General features: G+C 37.0%; 1 protein-coding gene and 1 pseudogene across 2 annotated transcripts in view; both read left to right on the top strand.

The window, feature by feature from the left end:
- LOC311302520 (uncharacterized protein) overlaps window positions 1-15810 on the top strand; it is a 747744-nt gene that overhangs the window by 104642 nt on the left and 627292 nt on the right. The window lies entirely within an intron of this gene.
- Window positions 6623-15810, top strand: part of LOC311302355 (NACHT, LRR and PYD domains-containing protein 3-like) — a 32141-nt pseudogene continuing 22953 nt past the window's right edge. The window contains exons 1-2 of the transcript XR_014630321.1: window positions 6623-6751; window positions 6847-7140. The product of XR_014630321.1 is annotated as an NACHT, LRR and PYD domains-containing protein 3-like (transcript). The remainder of the gene's footprint in view (window positions 6752-6846; window positions 7141-15810) is intronic.

Below are 15810 nucleotides of genomic sequence, written 5' to 3'. Positions count from 1 at the left end.
AATAAATTACAGAATGCTAGCTATGTTTTGTGGGCATAAATATTAATTGGTTGTCTAGCCTTGACTAAAGAACACTATAATGCAATTATGGAATCACAATCTTAATGTAATTAATCAAACACCTTAATTCATATAATAATCTTTATTTTAAAGAAATAACATGTTAAAGTATGTTTTGTGACGAAATTATTTGTTTTAAAGAAATAGGGCATAATATGTTTTTTTTTTATTACAAGCATGTAATTTGTGTACTAATGCATATGATTTATGTCATAATAATTCTTAATACAGAACATCATACAACACAATAACATTTAATGTAATTAAATTAGAGAATCAAAACTTATATAAAAATTGTATTAAATTACACAATACAATACATAATGAATTCTGAAACTGAATTATGAGATGTAATATATTACATTTTTATTAACACAAAACTACAAGCAAAATGCACATCGTTTTAGGACATTTATAGAGCTTTTTAAAATACACAACAATACAAAGCAGCTTTAAACAAACATACTCTAGCATGTCTTTACTTTCCTAAACACTTTTGTGATAGTCCTCTGGCTATAGATTGTGAAGATTTAAAAACCATTAATGTTGAGTTAGCTGTGTTAAAATATTTAATGAACTGTAAGGTTAAAGTTTTTTGAGAGCTAATGAGACAAATAGATGCAGTATATTTTGCTGTATGAAAAGTCAAATCTTTAGTTTGAAGTAAATTCATGTTGTCTAGGCAAGTCACCTTTATTTATATAGCGCTTTTTACAATACAGATTGTATCAAAGCAGCTTCACATTGATAAAATGAAAATAATACAACAAAGTTTGTTTCTAGAAGAAAATTGCATCATTCTCCACCCAAATTAGACAGATCAATAATATTGTTGAATATTAAATGTCCCCAAATAAGCAAGCCAAAGCCAAGGCAACAGTGGCAAGGAACCAAAACTCCATCAGTGACAGAATGGAGAAAAAAACCTTGGGAGAACCCAGGCTCAGTCGCTCAGTTCTCCTCTGGCCAACCAGCGAACAGTGTATGATTATGATCCAGGCAACATTACAGGTCAGAGGTCGGATTGGTTGTGTCGATGAGGTCGGCACTTCAGGGATGCGTCATGGTTGGGTCCACGTGCAGGTCCACCATCTAGTCTGGATACGGCCGGAGTCCACCTCACTTCAGAAACGGAGAGACTGGTTGACAATTCAGCACTGTGTTGTCGTCGCGTCCAGGCGTAGGTCCTTCATCTGATCTGGATACGGCCTGGATCCGGCGGACTGCGGTAAACCTCGGTATAAGCAGAGAGACTAATATTAACCTAGACGCCATTCTTCTTATGATGGAACGAGAACATCAGGATTTATGGGAAGTGTTCCCGGTTCCGGCTGACCTAATCTATGCAGCCTAATATGGAATTATAGAAGTCTATAATGTGTTATGTGTATGCTAGGTCAAAGAGATGTGTCTTTAGTCTAGCTTTGAACTGACTGAGTGTGTCTGCTTCCCGGACAATGGTAGGAAGACTGTTCCAGAGTTTTGGTGCTAAATAGGAGAAGGATCTACCGCCAGCAGTCGATTTTGATATTCTAGGAATTATCAACTGGCCGGAAATTTTGAGATCGCAATAGACGTATTTGACATCTTACCTCTTCTAGCTCCAAGATGTGAAAGCGATCCACTGAAAACTGATTTTTTTTTTCAATTTCTGTAAACACTTTTGGATCAGTCACAAATCTTTGTCAAAGTTACTTATTCGACTTTTTTAAAAGCAAATCAAATGAAGCATACCTGTGCGTGATGCATCACCTCCTGCCATGTCTGTCTTCAGGCAGTAAGAATCATGGTCATCATGAATATTCACTGAAAAAGGTTGTATATGTAATATTTTAAATTTGCCATAAACATTTACTTCAAAAAGTGGCCCATCTACTGTAATGTACTGCCTTTCTCACCATTCAGGTTAATGTCACGCCGCAGGAATGGTTTGAGTTGGGACACATTGGTTTTCTGGCGGAGAATGTTGCCTGATTTGTCTGCAAGTGTAGCAACCCCTTTTCCGGTAATGTCTTCGACCACAAAAGGGCCTGTCCAGTTCCCCTCTAAACGTCCACCTTTGCGTCCCTCTTTTCTTTTGTTTGCTTTGAGTACCTCCTCTCCTTCGTGGATGTGAAATGATTTCACATTTTTTCTTTTCGGGGACTCGTACTCCGCCTTTTGCTTCCCCTGTGCTTTTTCAATGTGACCCCGCACCTTATGAAAATAATGTATAATAAACAGATTTAATAGAATACCTTAAATAATGTGAATTATTGCTTAATTATAGTTCATACTACAGACAATTACCTTTGCCTGTACTGCTGTCACCTCTACTATCCTTGTGGGCATTACAATATTCGGATCCTCTCCTACAAAACAATCTGTCTCAGATACTACCTTTGTGTTTAGAAGCTCTGGCGTGATTGGGTGCCGGTGAAACATCAAAAAGAATGGTGTATACTTTGTAGAGCCCTAAAAAAAGTGTTTCAACAAATTACATTTACATAATCAATTGCATATAATCATTTCTTTTTTAAGCAGTTCCAATCACCTGCTTTGAGGTGTTGATGGCATGCACCATATCCTCCAGTTTTTCGTCCCAGTCATTCTGCATGTCATTGCAGTACTTTGACAATGACCTCTTTATAGTCTGATTTGTCCTCTCATCCTGTCCATTTGACTGAGGTGGTAAGCTGACGTGACACACTGCTTCACACCCAATTCCTTAAATATGTCCGCATTTAGCTGTTATCAAAAAGGTATCAAAGACATGGTAGATTCTTATAACATATAACCCAAACATTTTATAATAAAATCTTCTTAACTAAATAATAATAACCTGGTTCACAAACTCCCTCCCCTGGTCTGTGATTATTCTTTCAACCAGTCCATATGCATTAAATGCTTGTAAGACCCCTGTAGCCACCTCAACTGCGGTCTTACACTTCAGGGATTTGGCGAAAACCCATTTGGTGAAGAGGTCAGTCATTGTGAGGACATAAATGTTCCCCTGAGGACTGGTTGGAAATGGTCCCATCAAATCCATTCCTATTACATTCCAGGCTTTAGTGACCTTGATAGGGTGCAACACTGGAGCCACTGTTTTAATAGTATCATTACGCTGACACTGTGGACATTGGGCATCTAAAAAAAAAATGTTAGGTGTTTGTAGGATTTTGAGGACACGACTTAACACCATTAAGTATTTAATAGAATATGATCTTGTGGCCTCAATATAATATGTCGTGGCCTCTACATAACGTACCAATGAGTTAATTATTTACACTTGAGGGGCTGTATGAAACCATCTCGTGGGTCAAGAATTTGAGTCTACAATTATCTTACAATTATCTTACCCACTTCTTGACGTCCGGAAAGATGCCTTGCCAGTAGTATGCGCTTGCAATCTTATTAAATGTCCTTGTTATCCCCTGATGCCCACCTGTAGCTGGGCTGTCATGGCAGTCCCGAAGGACTCGTTCCTTCTGTTGCTCATCCATGACAACTAGACGGTTTGATCCGTCTGCAGTCTTGTAATAAAGATGTCCACCTGTATTAGAGACATAAAGAGGTAATGTGAGGGAACGCAACACACAGTAAATCACGTTATTTATTGAAGAAAATATTACGTAAAATTAGTTGTTTTATCATAAGCAAACGTAGCGGATACTGTAAATTACATAATACATAACACATTAAAAGGCAATTATATTTTTTCTACTTCCCCTGCACAATGAACTTCTTAGCAGAACGCCTGACAATTCTCACCAGTACTTCTCGGGTAAGACGAGTTGTGTCTTGTCTCTACCACAGGAACTTTTGGTGACTCGGTACAGAAGTTGACTCTTTATCTTTAACTCGTCTCCCTGCCGCTGTAACAGAGCAATGGTAGCATCAGAACTTTTTTTTTCATCACTTTAAGGGCTTTTAAGACAAACTCATTAAGAAGTTTTCTCTCATTTACAACTCTTCTCAATTATAACTCATTTACAAGCAAAGTAATACATTACAAGTAACATGCATTACATAATCAGATCACTTTTTGATGTTATGAGTAAATAAATGCAATAAAATCACATACATTATGTAAGCACGTTACATTCTAATAATACAAATACATTTATTTACATGAATGTCACTGCAGATTAAGTATTTTCAAAAACACTATTCACAGTATAAGTATGAATTGTAGCTGAAATATTGATGCATGAGGTCCACTACAGTGGACAGATAATTGATCAGATTTTTCTCCCAATCTAAAATCAAAACTTGGAAATTTTAACTGTGATATGACTCATTAGATATTGTTTGATGCTGCAAAATCTTTTTTACCTAGAAGAGTCTCCTAGGAAAGAAGGAATGGTTGAATATTCCGGAGCAACTTGGCATTTCTGACTGACCATTGACCATCTTGGTTTGGAGGGGAAAAAAATCGAAACACAACGGCTTGCCACTTGGTTGCAATGTATAGGATGATGCACCCGGGTCCAATAAATAGGCTGATGTGCAACTATGCCATCAAAACCCGTGCAAATTTAAGCAAATGTTTTTTTAATAGCTGTCCACTGTAGTGACCACTATGCATGAAAGGGTTAATCCATATAAAACAGCGCTTAATCTTGCAAAGTATGTTTTGGTGCTACTGCTATCATTACGTTAGTAATTCATTAAGTTAACTATAAAGTGTCGCTATGTTGTAGATTGTTTTCATAGTTATGTGTGAACTTGTGTGTATGTGTGGTTGCATTAGTTGCAGTCTATAATTTCAGTTTTATTGATCAATAATAGCCATTATAAAAGCAGCCTAAAAGGTATAAGAAGCTATACAAGTCAAGAAATAAATGAAGTAAAACGATTCAGTCAAACATAAGTCAGCAGGCTACAACGTTAAAGATAAATAGCCTAAATAATTTAACGTTATATAAAATTATGAAACTAAAACTTTGCCCTCAGCCAAAACGATTTGCCAGGGAACAAATTATAGATTAATGATATCAAAGATCGTACACGATCGATACACAAGACCAGCGGCAGACTTCAGCATCTCATCAGCCGAGGTATGGTTGTTCCAGGCGGGATACATGAGCGCTGAGCACCCGGTGATCCCTTCGATCTCACATCTCCGAAAACGTCAGATCAAATTTTTAAATAGGCGCTATCTGTATAAACAAACAACATATTTGAGATTGAAACAACTACATTATCGACTGAAAAACTCTTAAAACTACATTTCGTGACACATTAACAGTAGTATTTTTAAATTTCGCGGTCTTTCTCCTGCTATTGACGCAACTTGAGATTTTAAATATTAGCTATAGAATATACACAATTTACATATACAATATACAATTTAATTTAATCTTACCTTGCATATAGCAGCGGGATTTAGCATTCTACATAAAGCTACCACATAATAACACTAAAACAGCTCACGTTAGCTACAAGTTATCGCGAGAACAGATTTAGATCAGGCATACTACTGGCATACTAATTGGGTCCTCAGGGTTACCGAATACTTCAGAGTGACCGTATAATTCGCCACACCGGCACGCGGCTACTCTCGCCGATCGGTTACATCCAGCCGATGTCCAACACACCTATTGTCTCAAATACAACAATTTCATTGGCTGCTGTGCGTGTTATGGTGCGTGTCGCACAAGCCCTGAAAAGTGAAGCCAAAGCGTCTCGAGCGCCCCCCCCCGGTGACTGGTCCCAGTATAGGTCATAAGCACCGCCTCCCCGTGTTATTCAACGGGACTTGAGACCAACTAAACAATTTAATTACACTTCAAATATCTTTTTTCCGAAGGTGGGTTCTGTCATTTACTGTAGTTTTTATCACGCTGATGTAAATTCAAGTGTTTGTTTTTAGTTAGTTATTTGATGCTATAAAAACTGTGGTGTGACGTCATGATTGACAGCTGTGATTGACAGGTTTTTTTTCAGGATCTTCGGAGGACTGAAGAGATCGGCGCTTTAAATTTAATATCTAAATTTCTATAATTAATTATTTCACACCGAGAGTGAGGACGGGGCCTTGATTTTGCGGCTTTACTTCCTGCTCACGACTGCGCAGGTCTGGTCCCGAGATCGCTACTGCGCAGACTCAAGCCCCAAGATGCCAGCGCCATATCGGGACACTGGCGGCTTCACTTCTCACGAAGATGGCGGAGAGAGCAGACGCATTGTGAATAGCTCAGAGTAGCAAAGCCTTGAAAATCAACGGAATGAACTTTTAACTCAACAAAACCCTGAAATATCAGATGTAAAACCGTAGAGAACTTATCATAATAATTCAGAAACGTGTGAGTGACCCTGAGCACCTCCTGGAGTACGATATTGCAGACCATAACATGGCTAGCACAAAAGCTAATGCTAAATTGAAGGCTCTCCAAGAACACGACTATGGTGGTCCAGAAAGGATGGAAACCAACACCAGAGGAGCCAAAAACACCTTAGCATCTCCTTCCAAACCACCAGCACCACAGAAGAAGTCAAAACCAGACGACGCCGTGACTGCTGGAGCCCATGCTGAAGACGCCTCTAACGCTGTGATCCTGCTATCGGCACTCTTCAAAACATGATGCAGGACTTCAGAGCCGAGCTAAAGCAGAACACGCTGACCATAGCCAACATCGCTAAAGCGGTGGAGTTTAACTCTGCCGAACTCAAAGAATGTAAAACACAGTGCCAAAAACTGCACGTCGAGGTGAAACAACTCAAAGAGGAGAACACAGATCTGGGGGAAAGAGCTGCAGAGTTGGAGCGTTATAAAAGAAGAACCTGCGAGTAAATGGCTTACAGGAGGGAAAAGACGAAAACACACGACAAATCATCTCTGATATCATCGGAAAGATTGTGCCACACTGGAGGGAGAAGATGGATTTCATCCTGGATTCGGTGCACCGACTGGGGCCGAGTAACACCAGCCGCCCTCGTCAGATCATCATGCAGTTCACAGGACGCCACTTCAGGGACGAACTCTGGCGGATCACCAGACTTCCCCCCGTCTGCAAGCATCTCAACATCCGCTTCGCAGAACACCTCACCAAGGAAGACAGAGAGGCACGGAGGGCTGTGTGGCCGAAAGTTGAACAGGCAAGGAAGGCAGGACTAAAGACAGTGCTCCCCCCATGCTTTCATTAATGGACAAAGAGTCTCACCATAGACACAACTATCCAGGGTTTTTGAATCCCGAAAACAAGTGAGTTTTAATGAAAATTCTCGGGGTTTTGCTACTATTACAAATTCCTGATAGGAAACTTCTACTGTTGTTTTAAGTAAGTTCAGCAATCCATTGTTGTTGATTGTTTATTCATTTGTTTTTGTTCTATGTTCAGTTTAAAGAGTAACATTTCTCTAATTTCTGCAAGGGGTTTAAGAAACATGACAAAGAGAAAAAGTATTTTCTTATTTTGTAAAGGGAAGAAGTCAAATATAATTTTTTTTGCAGGAAACGCATTCTAAGGTTGATGATGTTATATTTTGGTCTAAACAATGAGGAGATGAAGCTTACTTTAGCCACGGCACTTCAAGGTCAGCAGGAGTCGCCATCCTCCTAAGTAACTTCAAAGGTCATATTGTGTCCCATATGGCAGATGAATTTGCTCACTGGCTGATTCTTATCATAAACATAGATGGTCTGAAATTCATCTTAGTCAACATTTATGGATATAACATCAGTAGAGAAAACCGAAACCTACTTGAACAAATTGGTTTACATTTAGACAATCTCAAATGAACACACTCAACTGATAACATCATCATTGGAGGCGATCTAAACCTAGTTCGTGATTAATTTTTTATAAATATCCTTTCAGATACTCTGCCAGTCATCCAAACACCATATTCATGAACTTTTGCGAAAAAGAAAATTTGGTTGATCCTTGGAGACACTTAAATCCAGAAATATCTAAATACTCCTGGTTTAGCTCAAGCCACAATTATAAATCCAGAATTGATCACTGGTTAATGGCAAATCATTTGCTGTTTTATAATATTAGCTCTGATATTTCTTCTGCACCACTAACAGATCATAGTGTTATTTTACTACAGATCAAACCCAATGACAACAGTGTCCACTCACACACATATTGGAAGTTCAATTCCAGTCTGCTCAAAAATAATGACTACTGCCAAAAAATCTAATTATTAATTAAAGAAAATGCCAATTCTGAGGAGCTCACAACTGCTACCAAAAAGTGGGAATTCCTAAAATATAAAATACGCCAATTTACCATCTCATTCAGTAAAATAATTAAAAAAGATAGTTAAAAAAAGAAGAAGTAGACATTATTAATCAGTTCAATATGTACTGCAATAGGCCAAACCCAACTGAAGACGATAGACAGAAGATATTAAACCTCCAACCAAAACTAGATGAAGTTCACAGTCGTAAGGCCCAAGGGGGCTTTATTAGATCCAGAGCTAGTGGATAGAGGAGGGGGAAACAATTCAGCGTATTTCTGTGGTCTTGAAAAAAGAAGACAGGAAAAAAATAGCATCAGATCCCTGATGGTTGATAATAATGAAGTCACAGATGAAAAATTGATCTCTTCAGAAATCTGGAAACTCTATAGCCAGCTCTATAGCTCTACATTTTCTAGCGTGGACTGTCAACATTTTTTTCAGGATATAGCAAAACATATTCCAAAAATAGAGGATGGCCTCAAACAAACATGTGATAATCAAATAACAATTCCAGAACTTGACGCAGTAATTGGTCGCCTCTCTCTTAACAAAGCCCCCGGATCCGACGGTCTCACAGGTGACTTATACAGACATTTGGGTAGATTTAAGAGACCTGCTGCTACAAGTCTTTACCCAAATATTTGAAACATGTGCTTCCACCAACAATGAGACATGGAGTTATCCTCTCAATTCCAAAACCTGGGAAAGATCCCAGAATTATAGATAACAGAAGACCCATTACACTCAGACATTCAGACTACAAACTCCTAACTTACATCTTTGCTTCTCGTCTTCAAACAGGGATTTCAGATCTTATTGCAGATACACAGTCAGGGCTCTTAAGAGGAAGGTCAATACATAATAATATAAGATTGGTAATGGACATCATTGAGTGTAGAAGCCAAATAGAGGATGATGGTTTCCTTCTCTTTCTAGACTTCTATAAAGCATTCGACTCCGCGGAGCATCCATTTATTCTTTCGCCGCTCGAACACTTTGGCTTTGGAATCAAATTTAGAGAATGTGTTGGTGGATTATATCGAGATATTAATATCTGTGTCCTGTTACCTAGTGGTACCACCCCAAGCTTCAAGATTAATGTGGGTATTCCTCAAGGTTGCCCCATCTCACCATACCTGTTCATCTTAGCCACAGAAATGCTAGCAATCTATATTACAAACTGTAATGATATTAAAAAACGTAATGTACTTGGCACAGACATAATAATCAGCCAACTAGCGGACGACACAACAATATTCTTAAAAGATAGATACCAAATTTCAACAACTATTGCCAAAATTGAAAAATTAACTTACAACACTTCACTGAAAAACATCTGTAATATCCCTATTAAATCAGAAATCAAATACCTGGGGATTTACCTCTCTAAGGACCAAACACAAAGCCAGCTTCTGAATGTAGAAAATACAATTAAAGAATGCAAATCAAGACTAAATATATGGCTACAGAGGGACCTATCAATACTAGGCCGAGTTTACCTAACTAAGATGGAATATTTATCCAGATGTTCTTGCCCAGCCTATTCCAGTGCCACTCCAAACAACACTGATTACATCTATCAACCAAATCAACCTAAACTTCATTTGGAGAAACAGACCACATTATATGAAGAAAAGCAATATGGTTAAAGACATAAAGGATGGAGGACTAAAAGTTATTGATTTTGACTGCCTTAATGGAACCTTAAAAATAAACTGGTTAAAATCTTGGATCAAACACAGCAACTCCTTTTGGTATTGTATTCCAAGACCTTATTCAAGAGAATTGGAGGATTAGAATTTCTTCTTAGAGCGGACTTTAGTGTTAACAAATTACCTATATCATTGTCAGAGTTTCACTGATAAATACTCTTGTACTGGAAAATGTTATACGTGCATAACTTCTCACGCCACACATCTGTACTCTGGAACAACAGATATATTTTGCACAGCAACACATCTCTGTTCTTTGAGGATTGGTGTGGGAGAAATATATGGTCCATAGCCGACTTAATGGATACCGACGGACAGTTGTTAAATTATGAACAATTTTGCATCAAGCATTATTTCAAACCCTTAAAATCAGACTTTACTAAATTACATAAAGCACTAGCCCAAGTTGTCCTTCTAACAAGAAACATTTTGGCATATTATCCGATACAACCACAATTGGCCCCACTATCAATTCAAGGGATCTTTGTTCTGGATAAAAAATGCACTAACCACTTTATTAGAAATTGTTTTATTGATTATATTTACCCTAAAAGGCAAAATAAAAATAACATCCTACAAAAATGTGATAAATATTCAATCACTAAATTAAGAACAATGTATCTAACACTCCCTATACTCCCCTCTGAGGTCGGCAAACGCGCCCCCGCGTTTTGCTGGACTTTTTTTACATTGTAGCACTTTAAACTTAAATTACTCCGTCATTTATGGTCATACAGAAAAAATAAATATAAAAAAAGAATCTGTGATATTTCTACTTTTGTATGTGTCCACTTACAATCAAATCAAAACATTGTGCTTTTGAAACATAAAGAAAATAAACAGGGTGTGCGTTCTGCCTCTCCATCGCGGTGAACTTTTTTTTCTTGAGCACGTCTATAAACTGAAACAAAACTCAGTGAATACTTGTCACACATTTATGAGCCATATACCTTTATAAACATTTAAGTGTGTACTTTTAAATGATCGGATTCAAACTGAAAACAAATATTTTCTGTTTAAGTAATTTGTATAAAACCAACAAGATGTCCAGCTTCTCAAACGCTTCCTAATTATTTTTAATTTGGCCACGCCTACTCGCGCAAAAGATATTCACATGCAAATCTCCACATGGAACGCGAACGCGCTCGTTACCTCAAAAACAAAACACTTCATCAGTCTCTGCTTTTCGTCGAGTTTGAAAGACGTGAGTTTACATTGGCTTTACCCCAGAAGAAGAATGCGATTTCAAGACAAGAAAGATAAGGTAAGAAATTCTTACATATTAGTTTGTTATTGTTGCATAAATTTCATATTGCAGTTGAACTGTTGCTAGATATATGGTGAATATTATAATATTTAGACCCGTGTTTACTGTTACTGTGTTTGTGGATATCTGCTCAAACGTAGATATGTATATGGTAGGCCTAACCATAATTATCTTTGATCGCGATCGTGTTTGAATGCATCATATTTTGGAAAAGCAAAACGCTCCAAACGGCTTCATGTTTTACTATTATCTCATTTCATATCATCATAACGAATGGAAACATTTGAAGTAACATGATAATCAATATATTTTTCTCTAGCTTAGTTGTTACTGAAATCTTTTTGAAAATGTATATAGGCTGCTATATTGTTATTATTTTATGCAGCACTGCGCATAGCCTATACCTACAAGGCACAACAAACCTGTGTTCATTATATAATATATTGTTGGAAACATTTGTGTGAGTGTGTGTGTGTATTCTGTGAATTTTAAAAAGCAATTTTAACCAGAAAAATCTCAAATGTATTCCCAAAATCGTGCAGGCCTTTCTCTTGATATCAGTATGTTCACTTTTTTTTTTTTTTTTTTTTTTTTCAGGGCCCAGATGCCACTGAGTCCTGCTGACTTCAACATTCACAGTACATGTCTCTGTACATGAACATGGTAAAGTGAAAATCAAACACCTTGGAAATGAAAGGTATGTACAATGTTTTTAGGAATGGCACAAAGGTCTCTTTCTTTGGATCATTGTTATCAATAAGTGTTTTTTTTTTTTGTTGTGTATCTTTGGATTATGTTGTAAATAAATCCAAACAATTTTAAAAGCCATTCTTTTTTGAGGCCACATTTACACATAGCCGGGTATTTAGAGAAACGAATATTTCCCCCCCTCCGTTTTCAAAAATAACATCGTGCACACAACATCGTTTTCAAAAAAGTTGTCGTTTACATCAACCCGCATAAATTCGCCTTCGAGCGCCATCATAACATATGGGCAGCGGAGGGAGGGAGCGTAGGGAGAAGGATAAAGCCATGCAAGCCAATCAGAATCCTCAAAATCGACAACAACAAATAGCACGAGCGACTTCCAGTTCCTTTCAAAACAACAGACGTTGGGAGGCAATGTACCGGCGTCTTGGAAGGAAAAGCTGCTGTAAAAATGCTGATTTTCGTGTACTCCTTCGCCTCTGCTCCTCGATATAGTTCAGCAGTTGTGTTTTGCAAATGCAAACAGGCCAAAAGCGTTTGCACAAAAGTTTTTTTTTTTTCACAAAATCACCACCTTAACAGCATCCATGATCAAACAGTAGCCAAACAAACTCTAAACATAGGGCGCTCACATGACATAAGCATTTTCTGGCGCATAATGTGATGTTTGAGAACCTAAAACCCCGTTTCTCCCAGTTGACACGGCAACACATAACCGGCGTTTTCAGAAATCTCCACTTTGGCCGGAGTTTTTAGAAATAATCGTTTTCAGGGATAAAAACGGCGTTTTCGTGTAAATGACAGGCCAAAACGCAGGGAAATATCTGCGTTTTCCCATCGTGTAAACGGGGCCTTAATCTCCTCATTCTTTGTGCAAGGTTGGTCAGAATGATGGGCCCTGATAAGCTCCTAATAGGGCCATTAGGGAGTGTCTTTGTCTTTCTCAGGTGTAAAAAGCCTTACATATTAATGAGATGATCCGCCCCTTCGCATATTGCTTTTTCACACAAAACACGTCGTAAAAATTTTTAATCAATATATTGTCTTCTCTGAATGAGCAGTCAGGGTGATTTTCACATAGTTTTAGAGCAAATATTCTAGGCTACGTCATACAATTTTCAAAAGTCTTGTGAAGAAATAATAAGTATGGGTTTCATGACCTTATTTCAGTGAGAATTTTTTTTTGTATTTTCACAAACCACGCATAAATGTCATTATCTCAAAACTACAAACTTTTACATACATGCTGTTGATATATTATTGTAGCAGAGTTTGTGCTGAATACAGTGTAATTAGACTTTAGCCATGAAAATGTCACAAGTAACAGAAATAAGCACAAATGTCAGAGCATGTCAGAACACCTCCAGGGCCCAGAAAACAGCTCAGACCCCAGAGGGTTAATGGAACCTTAAAAATAAACTGGTTAAAATCTTGGATCAAACACAGCAACTCCTTTTGGTATTGTATTCCAAGACCTTATTCAAGAGAATTGGAGGATTAGAATTTCTTATTAGAGCGGACTTTAGTGTTAACAAATTACCGATATCATTGTCAGAGTTTCACAAACAAATACTCTTGTATTGGAAAATGTTATACGTGCATAACTTCTCACGCCACACATCTGTACTCTGGAACAACAGATATATTCTGCACAGCAACACATCTCTGTTCTTTGAGGATTGGTGTGGGAGAAATATATGGTCCATAGCCGACTTAATGGATACCGACGGACAGTTGTTAAATTATGGACAATTTTGCATCAAACATAATTTCAAACCCTTAAAATCAGACTTTACTAAATTACATAAAGCACTAGCCCAATAATTTGTCCTTCTAACAAGAAACATTTTGGCATATTATCCGATACAACCACAATTGGCCCCACTATCAATTCAAGGGATCTTTGTTCTGGATAAAAAATGCACTAACCACTTTATTAGAAATTGTTTTATTGATTATATTTACCCTAAAAGGCAAAATAAAAATAACATCCTACAAAAATGTGATAAATATTCAATCACTAAATTAAGAACAATGTATCTAACACTCCCTATACCTCCTAAAGTGAAAGAAACGCACTTCAAAGTAATGAACAACATTTACCCCTCTAAAGAAGTACTGAGACGTCGCTTTGGTACAGATGATAATACATGTGCATTCTGTGAAAATGATGTCGAAACTACGGACCATGTGTTTTTCTCATGTAACGTGATACAGATATTTTGGTGTGATAAACATAAACGGGTTAAGCAACAGATGTCTTCATTCCCAAACTCTGTCTCCAGTGACGTCATAACATTTGGACTGATATTGCAAAGCAAGGGTGATGAGCTCTGGACTAATACAACTGTGTGTCTAGCTAAATTCTTCATTCACAAATGTAGAATTGTGAAATCATCTCCCAAATTTGTTGTTTTTAAAATGAATTTAAACTGTATATGAAATCCTTAAAAACTCTGAAAGGTCCTAAAGCACAAAAATATATAATACCCTAAAACACGTCCCAGCTGAGGTTAATAGCTGAACAATGACTGAATTCTCCCCTTATGTTATGTTATAATTTCTTACGTTTTTTTTTTCTATTTAAATTTGTTTATATGAATGTTTCTTTTCCTTTTATAAATCATCCTTATTTTTGTTACTAAGACTACATCTATATTTCCTGTTTGTATTAAGAGCTGCTTCCTCTGGCTATATCTTCTCTGTGTCCTATTCTGAAGAAACGGATTTTATAAAACTTAAATTGATATTTTCAATAAAAAAATAAAAAAGGACGAAAGGTGACCAGGCCCGGACATGTATAGGCTATTTTGTTTTAGTTTATGCAGCAGTCTCGTGAGGGGCTGACAAATTTCGTATTGTTGTTTGTTTATTTTTGGATTAAAGTTTATTCTGAAAAAAAAAAAAAAAAAAAGCTTCACTTCTCACCAGTGGAGGAGAGCGAAGGGGCGTCCATATTTTTTTACAGTCTGTTTTTATTTTTTTATTGAACAATTATTCATGTATAAACAATATGGTAATATTAATAAATCTTTACAAAAAAAAAAAAAACATACAAGACAGGTGCATGAAAGAACCACAAATACACACAACAACAAAAAAATAAATAAATAAAATTAAGGGGCTAAGGTTTTTCTTTTAAATCATATTCTTCTATGGTGGAAAAAATAAGTTTTTCTTTTTTATCACTTTGAGGGCTTTTGTATAAGAAACAAATTCACCATGAAATGCACAGAACATTGGTTTCATCTTTAGATATTTTGATTTGTGAACATAAAATTTTCCAAGCATGAGGATATTTTTTACAGTCTATAGCCTAGTTGACACGGTCAAAATCACGCGTTTCGTTTAAAGACTTTTGACCCCGATCGCCTGCCATACTCTGTTTGCGTCTCTCTCTCTCTCTCTCGTCACAAATAGAAAGTGAAAGTAAGGTCTCCTGTCGCCATTTTAAGCAGGAGAAATGCGAAATACGACACGGAAAAAACAGAACATCAAAGTGTTTATCAACCATTATAAAGGGATTTAAGTGTAGTTTTATGATGTTAAAGCTGGAGGATTTGAGATCCTGTATCTTGTAAAAGTTTGATCAAGGTGAGTGTTCATGTGTGACTTTCTCATATTAATATGAATCTCTGGAGGACGTTTTACGTGATTGTTTGATATGAAACCTTAAATAAAGGTTTGTAATTTTTCACTTCAATGTTTCCTTTGTGATTCTCCAGAAGTTTAGCTTATGTGTAAACATACATAGGCCAATTCATACAAACGTCAACAAACACGGTTTTTATTTTTTATTTTTTTATCGGATCAGTGTGTGTCGATGTGTGTCGGGGTTTGTTTTCTTTTTCACCCGAACATCAACGGTCGACTTGTGTGTGTGTGAAAAGG

Source organism: Rutilus rutilus (assembly GCF_951802725.1).
Source record: "Rutilus rutilus genome assembly, chromosome: 13".
In the NCBI taxonomy this organism is placed as follows: Eukaryota; Metazoa; Chordata; class Actinopteri; order Cypriniformes; family Leuciscidae; genus Rutilus; species Rutilus rutilus.
Note: the sequence above shows the minus strand (reverse complement) of the source record. Positions and strands in the feature narration are given on the sequence as shown.